This window comes from Elephantulus edwardii, unplaced genomic scaffold, assembly GCF_000299155.1.
Source record: "Elephantulus edwardii isolate Elephantulus edwardi_28Jun2011 unplaced genomic scaffold, EleEdw1.0 scaffold00002, whole genome shotgun sequence".
Lineage (NCBI taxonomy): Eukaryota > Metazoa > Chordata > Mammalia > Macroscelidea > Macroscelididae > Elephantulus > Elephantulus edwardii.
Genome location: NW_006399752.1, coordinates 24,308,649 through 24,317,922, shown reverse-complemented (window position 1 = coordinate 24,317,922; position 9,274 = coordinate 24,308,649).

Sequence of the window (9,274 nt, the reverse complement as noted above, 5' to 3'; positions counted from 1 at the left end):
ACTTTGGACCTGTTGTAAGGAGAGACAGGTCTTTAGAGAGGGACCTCATGCTGGGTAGAGTAGAGGGACAGTGCAGGAGCGGAAGACCCTCTATGAGGTGGATTGATTCCGTGACGGGTAATCGGGATGGGTGTGTCAGAGGCAATGCGATTGGCACAGGATAGAGCAGGATTTAGGGCTGTTGTACATAGGGTCTCTATGAGTCGCAAGTGACTTGACGGCACATAACAACAACATAAAGTATTTTGCATTTTTATTATATTAAATATTTAAGATTTTAATCCTAAAATGAAGTGGCCTATTGGTGGCATCAGGATGGATGGCGAAGAGATTGAGATTGTTCACAGCTTCAATTTGCTTGGCTCCATGCTCAACACTCTTGGCCCCAGCAGTCAGGAAATAAAAAAAATGTATTGCGATGGGAATGGTTGTTGTTAGGGACCTCTTTAAAGTACTCAAGAGCAACAGTGTCTCTCTGGAGACTGAGGTGTGCCTGATACAGGCCATGGTCTTTGCAATCACTTGTTATGCATCAGAGAGTTGGACAATGACAATGACTACGAAGTGGTGCTGGAGAAGAGTATTGAATGTACCATGGACTGCCAAGAAAACAAACAGATCCATCCTGGAGAGAATTAAAACCAAGCAATTCCTTGGAGGCAAGGATTCTGGAAAGACGATGGTCTGAATGAGGCAGATCTTAGCCATCAAATTGACATCATTGCTTCTTATTAATTAGGAGAGGTCCCTGACTATACTCTTTTCAAGTGCAATAGTCTCTTGATCTCCTTATTGTTGGTCCCAAGGGTGTTTATCGTGGATCTAATTAAAATTAAATCATTGACAATTTCATCTATCATGATGTTACTTATTGGTCCAGAGGTAAGAAATTTTATTTTCTTGATGTTGAGATGTAATCAGATTATAGGCCATAGCCATGATTTTAGCAAGCGCTTCAAGTCCTCCTCACTTTGAGAAAGTAAGGTTGTGTCTTCTTCATAATGCAGGTAATTGATGAGTCTTCCTCTGATCTTGATACAATATACTTCTTAACAGAATCTAGCTTCTTAAGTGATTTGCTTATCACAGATTGACTAGATATGGAGAAAACATACAACTCTGATTCATACCTTAATTTTAAATCATGCCATGTTACCTTGTTGTATGTATAATTCATTTTGCTGAGATTAGCAGCTGACTAGTTACAAGAAGTGAGAAGTTAATAGTGTTCCAAATGTTTTATCTACTTACTGTACAACTCCAGGATTTTTTTACATCAACAGTTCCTGGTTCATTCACTCCCTATGCTACACTCCCCTATGTCCTGTGATTTTGGTGGTTCATTGGAAGGTTTCATAGAGACTTCGATCTGTCAGGGAATGACTCATGTGATTGTAGGGCATTCAGGGTGATGTTGCAGAGGCTAAAGAGGACTGTATACTGCCACTTGAGTTGCATCTGGAAAATGGGCATCTTAATAAAAGAGCTCTCTTTGGCTTATTTAAACCTCTAGTATGGTGGGGCTTATATCTAATCCTAATCCTATCTCTTTGAGACAATAAATACTTTAGCATAAAATAAATAGTTAAGCAATGCCTATTGTTATTGGTGTGTACCCTCTAGTTAACCCACAGCTGACCCTCCAGCAGGTTTTCAGAGGCAGTTAATTACATGTGAAGCAATTGCTCATTCTTCTCCTGTGAAGCAGCTGGTAGATTTGAACCATGTGCCTTTGAGATTACAACATAGCTTCTTACCATTAGGTCATGAGAGCTCCCTAGTCAATGCCTAGGAAAGACATTTTGAATAATAAGCTTTTAACATTATACTTGTTCTGTTCAGACAATGTATAGGCTTTGCATGAGCTAGGTTAAATGTTCTGGAATTCTCATTACTCTGCTCTTAGTCATAATTTATGATCACACATCAAACGTCTTAGCATAGTCAATAAAGCACAAATAGACATTCTTCTGGTATTTTCTTCCTTCATCAAAGATTCATCACCATTATTCCTGGTGTCATGGTCTCTTCCTTTTTATTTTTTTCTCCCCCTTCACTTTAGGGACCTGAAAATTCAACAATGATCAGAAGCTGCACTATCAGCCAAGTCAAATAGCTGGCCATGGCCTCTTCTAAGCTTTAACACCTGGTAGTTCTGTACTGTTCTAGCCATTCTTGGAGATTCTTCAGCAATATTTTTATTGCATGTAATAATGGTATTTATTTTAGTTCTCATTCTGTTGGATCACCTTTCTTTGGAATGGGAACAAGTATGAAGTTTTTTGATGCTCACACAGTTTGATTTGTAGAAGTTTTCATTCATTATTGTCTTTTGGTTGTGGGGTTTTTATCTATGACTTGAAAGCCTATTCATGTCATAGATTAGGGCTTCTAGATTTGTTCCTATTTTTTCCTCTGTTAATCTTTATAAATTTTGGTTTTGTTCCTAGGTCTCTGATATACCTTGAGCTGGGTTTTGTATATGGTGTGAAGCACGGATCTTCTTTCCGTTTTTCTGTGGATGGATGTCCAAATTAACCAGCACCATTTATTAAACAAGTTATCATCTGCTTACTTAATTGATTTCATATCTTTGTCAAAGATCAGTTGACCATAGTTGTTGTTGTTAGGTACAGTCGAGTCAAATACTACTAATAACGACCCTATGAACACTAAAACTTTACCTTATCCTATTTTGTGACATCTTCACTATCTCTGACACAATCAAGCCCATCATTGTAGTCACTGTGTTAATCCACCTGGTTGAGTGTCTTCCTCTCCTTCCCCATACCTCCATGTTTTCAAGCATAATGTCCCTCTCCAAAGAAAAACCTCTCCTGGCAACATGCCCAAAGCATGTGAGATATAGCTTTATCATCTTGGCCTCCAAAAAGCACTCTAGTTTCACCTAGATAGATCTATTTATTCTTTTGGCAATCCATGGAATATTTAGAACTCTTCTCTAACACTATAGTTCAAATTCATGAATTCTTCTGTCATCCTTTTTCCTTGTCCACGTCTCAGATGCATAGCAAGTGACTGAAAAGACCATGGCATTAATCAGGTGCACCTTAATCCTCAAACAGACATCATTCTTCCTCAGTGATTTGGAGAAATTCCTGATTACAGACTTTTTCAATGTGATACATCTCCTAATCTCCTGACTGCTGGTACCACATATACTGATTGTGGATCCAAGTAAGATGAAGTCATTGATGGTTTCAATCTTTTTTCTATCGCAATGTGGCTTATTGGTCCAGTGGTAAGGATTTTTGTTTTCATGCTGTAGAGATGAAATCCATAATAAAGGCTGCAATATTTAATATACGGCAGCAAGTGCTGCATATCTTCCTCACTCTCATATTGGTAAGTCTTTCTCCAATCCTAATGCCATATTCTTTTTCATAGGATCCAGCTTCTTGAATAATTTTCTCAGCGTACAGATTAAATAGGTATTGAGAAAGGATACAACTCTAATCCACACCTTTCCTAATTTTAAAAATGCAGTGTTCCCTTATTCTGCTCTAACAGTATCCTTTTGGTCAAGGTATAGGTTTAGCATGAGCACTATTAAGTATTTTGGCATTCACATTCTTCTTGATATTAGCTATAATTTGTTGTGATCTACATAGTCAAATGCCTTTCCATAGTCAATAAAGCACAAATTGACACTCTTCTGGAGACTCTTAGGCAGGACCCAAGCAACTTTTTTATTATTATTAAATTTTATTAATTTTAATGAACATCCCAGCCAACTTTTAAATACAAAGACCCATCCACCAGGTCACTATTTCTGTATCATATTGTCTTCATTATTATGAGTAAGGAGTAGGTTTTCAGGTCAAGGTGTGTGATGCCTCCTACTGTTACTGTTGTTGTTATATGTCACTGAGTTGCCTACCACTCATACAACCCTATGTGCAACAGCTCTGAAGCCTGCCCTATCCTGAGCCTGTCTCACTGACTCCAACACACCTATTCCCATTGCCCCAGTTACTGTATCAATCGTGTCATATGAAGTCTTCCTCTCCTGTGCTGTCCCTCCACCCTTCAGAGCACCCTGCAGTCCTTCTCTAATGACTGGTCCCTCCTGGTTACATGCCCAAAGTATGTGAGATAGAGCTTCAAAATCCTAGCCTCCAAGGAGAAACTTGTTTTCACCAATTCCAAGACAGACCTGTTTGTTTTCTTGGCAATCTATTGTATGTTCAAGACTCTTCTCCAGCATTACAACTCAACATTGATTCTTCTTCTGTCATCATAAGTCATTATCCAGCTCTCTGATGCAGAGCAAGGATTATGGCCTGGACCGGGCAAACCTTAGTCTCTAGACTGATATCATAACTTCTTAGTACTCTGGAGAGGTCCCTGACAACAGATTATCCCAGCGCAATATGTCTCTTGATTTCTTAACTGCTGGTGCCAGGAGGCTGATTGTAGAACTGAGCAAGCTGTAATTGTAAACAACCTCAATCTCTTCTCCATCTATCATTGTGCTGCCATTTAGCCCAGTGGTGAGAATCTTTGTCTTCTTGATGTTGAGCTTCAATCCATATTGAAGACTGCAATCCTTGACCTTCTGCAGCAAGCATTTAAGGTCCTCCTCCATTTCAGCAAGCAAAGTTGTGTCAACTGCATAGCATAGGTTGTTGATGAGTCTTCCTCCATTCCTGATGTCACATTTCTCCTCATAAAGCCAAGCTTCCCAAATGAAGATAGCTTGAAAAGTTATGGAGACAGGATGCATCCCTGACACACTCTTTTTCTGATTTTGAGCCATGTAGATTCCTTGCTCTGTTCTGAGCATTGTTTCCTGATCTGAGTATAGGTGTCACATGAGCATCATCAAGTCTTCTGGGATTCCTATTCTCCTCAAGGTTAGCCACAATATGTTGTGATCCACACAGTCCAATGCCTTTGTATAGTCAATGAAACACAGATAGATATTCCTCTGGTACTTTCTGCTTTTGGCCAAGATCCATCTGACATTAGCGATAATGTCTCTAGTGCCATGACCTCTTCTTTTAAACCTAGCTTGTAATTCTGGTAGTTCTCTGTCAATGTACTGTTCCAGTCATTTTAGGATAATATTCAGCAGGATTTTATTTGCACATGACATTAATGATATTGTTTGATAATTTCCACACTCTGTCTGGTCACCTTTTTTTTAGAATGGGAATAAATGCAGATCTCTTCCAGTCAGTTGGACAGGTAGTTGTCCTCCAGATTTCTTAGCACAACCTGTTAAGCAAATCCAAGACAGCATCTGTTTTTTGAAATAATGCCAATTGATGTTCCATCAATTCCTGGGGCCTTATTTTTTGCCAAGTCCTTCAAATTAGCCTGAACTTAATCCTCCAAAACCATTACCCCTTGATCAAATGTTGTTCTTGAAATTCTTCTGGGTCAGCCAATTCTTTTTGATACAGTGACTCTGAATACCCCTTCCATCTTCTTTTAATGCTTTCTGGATCATTCAGTATTCTGCCCATAGATTCCTTAAGCATTGTAACTCAAGGTTTGAATTTGTTCCTTAGTTTCTTCAGCTTAAGAAATGCGGAGCAAGTTCAACCCTTTTAATTTTTTACTCCAGCTCTTTGCTCATTTCATTATAATACTTTGCTTTGTCTTCCCAAGCTGCCCTTTGAAATGCTTAACTTTATTTCTTCCCTTTACTTTGTCTTCTCAGAGCTCTAGAGCAATATTCAGAATCTCTTCTGACATCCATATTGGTCTTTTTTTCTTCCATCTTTTTAGAGTCCTTTTGCATTCTTCATGAATGATATTCTTGATATCCCCCACAGCTCGTCTGGTTCATTAATGTTAAAGGCCTCACACTTGTTCCTGAGTCTGCACCTGGCCTAATATTTCACTGCTGATATTGAACTTCTCCAGTGATTCCTTCCACAGATCTGATAGATCTGAGTTTTGTGCATACCATCAGGTGAAATCCATGTATATAGCCTGTATTTATATTTCTTACAAAAAATATAGTGATTTATTTATTTGGGGTCCCTTTCCATTCCAAACAAAATTGGAAATTGCCTTTTTCATCTTGTTGAAAAAATGATTCAAATATTTGTATTGCATTGAACTTGCATATTGCTTTTGGTAATTTCATGCTATTGAGTCTTCCTATCCATGAACATGGTCTATTCTTTTATTTAATTCTCTTATTTCCTATAGTAGTGTTTTGGGGTTTCTTTGGGTGGTTTAGTTTTATTTTAATAGAAAGCCTCATGAATTTACATGTCATCCTTGCACAGGAACCATTCTAATCTCTGTATTCTTCCACTTTTTGATATAGGTGCTACTGAAGTGAGCACTATAATAGTGTTTTGTAATTTTCTTTATATAGGTATTTTGTATTTATAGTTATATTCACTCCTAAGTATTAAAAAGGTGATTAGCTATTGTAATTGATGTTGTTTTTATTATTTCCTTTTCTGTGTTCTTTTTGCTGTTGTAGAGAAATAGCAACTAATTTTTGCATGTTCAACTTGTACCATGCTAGTTTGCTCAATTGATCAGCCATGTCCAATAGTTTTCTTGTGGAATATTTAGGGTTTTCTAAGTATACAGTTGGGGAGCTCTGGTCGCCTAGTGGTAAGAATCTGTGCTGTAACCCTGAAGGAATGTGATTAAAATCCACCATCTGCTACTCTAGAGAAAAATGGGCAGTCTCCTCCCGTGAGATTAATTGCCTCTGAAAATCCACCAAAGGGTCAGATCTGGGTCAGTTCTGACTCAAGAGTACATTACAACAAGAAGCATACAGTATATATCATCTGCGTATAGAGACAATTTTACCTTCTCTTTGCCAATTTGGATGCTTATTTTTTTCTTTTACTTTATTGCTGCTGCTAGGACTTCCAATACAATATTGAATAAAATTGATGATAGTAGACATCCTTGCCTGGTCCCTGTTCTAAGAGGAAATGTCTTTAATCTGTTTCCATGTAGTATGATGTTGGCTGTTGATTGAGAGTATATGCTCTTACTTTTGCTGAGGAAATTCCTCTGTTCCTATTTTGTTTCTAAGGAAAACATGTCAAAAGCTTTTCCTGTATCAATTGGGAAGATTATGTAGTTCTTATCCTTTGTTTTATTGATGTGATGGGTTACATTTATTGCTTTTCTTATGTTGAACCATCCTCATCTCACCATTCCGAATCCCACTTGGCCATGATGCATTTATCTTTTGAAATGTTGTGAGTTCTGTTGGCTCAGATTTTGTTAAGGAGTTTTGAAACATACCTGAAAAGTGAAAATAGAGACAGACTAAAAATTAAAGTTTGGGAAAAAAATAAACCAAGCAAATGGCAATTAAAAAAAATCATTGAACAAATTTTACCAAACATTAAGGAATTGCAATGATAATTTCTGATAAAATAGTCTTGATGATAGAACCACTTTAAATGACAAGGAAGGACATGATACAATAAATCAATAAAAAATCAATCAGAATCAATAAAAATATCAATAAGAATTAATAAAAGAGCATAATCATAGTAAATATCTATACAGCAAATTATATAGTTGCAAAACACACAAGACAAATATTAACAATCTTCTAAAAAGAAATTGATAGCTCCATTACAGTAGGAGACTTCAACATACGACTTTCAACAAAAAGATAAAACCATTGGGGAGAAGCTCAACAATGATGCAGAACTATATTAACCAACTTGACCTTAAAGACAAATAAAGGGTAATGCATCCTAAAAATATTCAGTATGCATTCTTCTTCTCCAGTCCTCATGGAACATTTTCCAGAATAAATTGTATCTTAAGTTACAAAATAAGCCTCAATCAAGTAAAAAACATTTAAATACTAAAAAACATTTGCTCAGACTATAATACAATATAATAAAATTAGAAATGAACAATAGGATATATGAGAGGAAATCACGCACCTTAAAGCTAAATAACACCTTTCTTGTACACTGTTAGATAATAGAAGAAATTGGAAAATTGAGCTAAGAATGTTGCCTGAAACAAATGAGATTGGAAATACAACTTACAAAAAAATCTCTGGAATGCAGCAAAAACAGTCTTGAGAGGTCAATTCATAGCAATAAGCAAGCATATCAAAATGGAAGAAAGAACATATCCAGGCTCCAGCCTGTCTCTGCATTGTTGTTTTCTAATGACTTTCACTCTTGTATATTCAGGTGATCACTTAGAGTGAGCATACTCATTAGCATCTCCCAACCTCAAGTCCTGGAAATGGGCTTTGGACAAACAGCTTGTTGCAGTTTTAAAAAATGAATTTTGTAAGTAAACCAGTAGAATAGAATAGAATAGAATAGAATAGAATAGAATAGAATAGAATAGAATAGATTGAATTGAATAGTAATAAAAGACAATCTCTTCCTTACCTTTTTCTTTTTCCTTTTCTCCTTTCCTGCCTGCCTTTCTTTCAAATGTGCATCGCTTCAAACATCCACGCATGAAACTCAATATATATAAAAATAAATTATAGTCATATGTACTTTTGTTGTTGTTGTTATGTGCTGTCAAGTCGCTTGCGACTCATAGCGACCCTCTGTACAACAGCCCTAAACTCTGTTCTGTCCTGTGTCAGTTGCACTGTCTGACACTGCCATCCCAATTATTCCAGTCACTGAATCAATCCACCTCATAGAGGGCCTTCTCCTCCTGCGCTGTCCCTCCATCCTATCCAAGCATGATGTCCTTCTCCAAGGACCGGTCTCTCCTTACAACATGTCCAAAGTATGATAGACAGAGCCTCAGAATCCTTGCCTCCAAGGAGCCACCCAGTTTAACCCTTTACAGGATGAATCTGTTTGTTTTCCTAGCAGTCCATGGTACTCTCAATACTCTCCTCCAGCACCACTATATATAATTATAGTAATATATTTTGCATTATATGTTGTTGTTGCGCGGGATGACAGAGTAAAATATTACAATGAAATGTGCAAGGAGTTGGAGTCAGAAAACAAAAAGGGTCGAACTCGCTCAGCATTTCTTAAGCTCAAGGAACTGAAGGACAAATTCATACCTCGAGTTGCTATAATCAAGGATGCTTTAGGCAGAATATTAAATGATGCAGAAGGTATCAAAAGAAGATGGAAAGACTATACTGAGTCATTGTATCGAAAGGAATTGACAGACACAGAAGAACTTAACGAAAGAAACAACATATGAGCAAGAGCCTATGGTGACGAAGGAAGAAGTTCAAGCTGCTCTGAAAGAAATAGCAAAAAATAAGGCCCCAGGAATAGATGGTATACCAATTGACATATTTCAG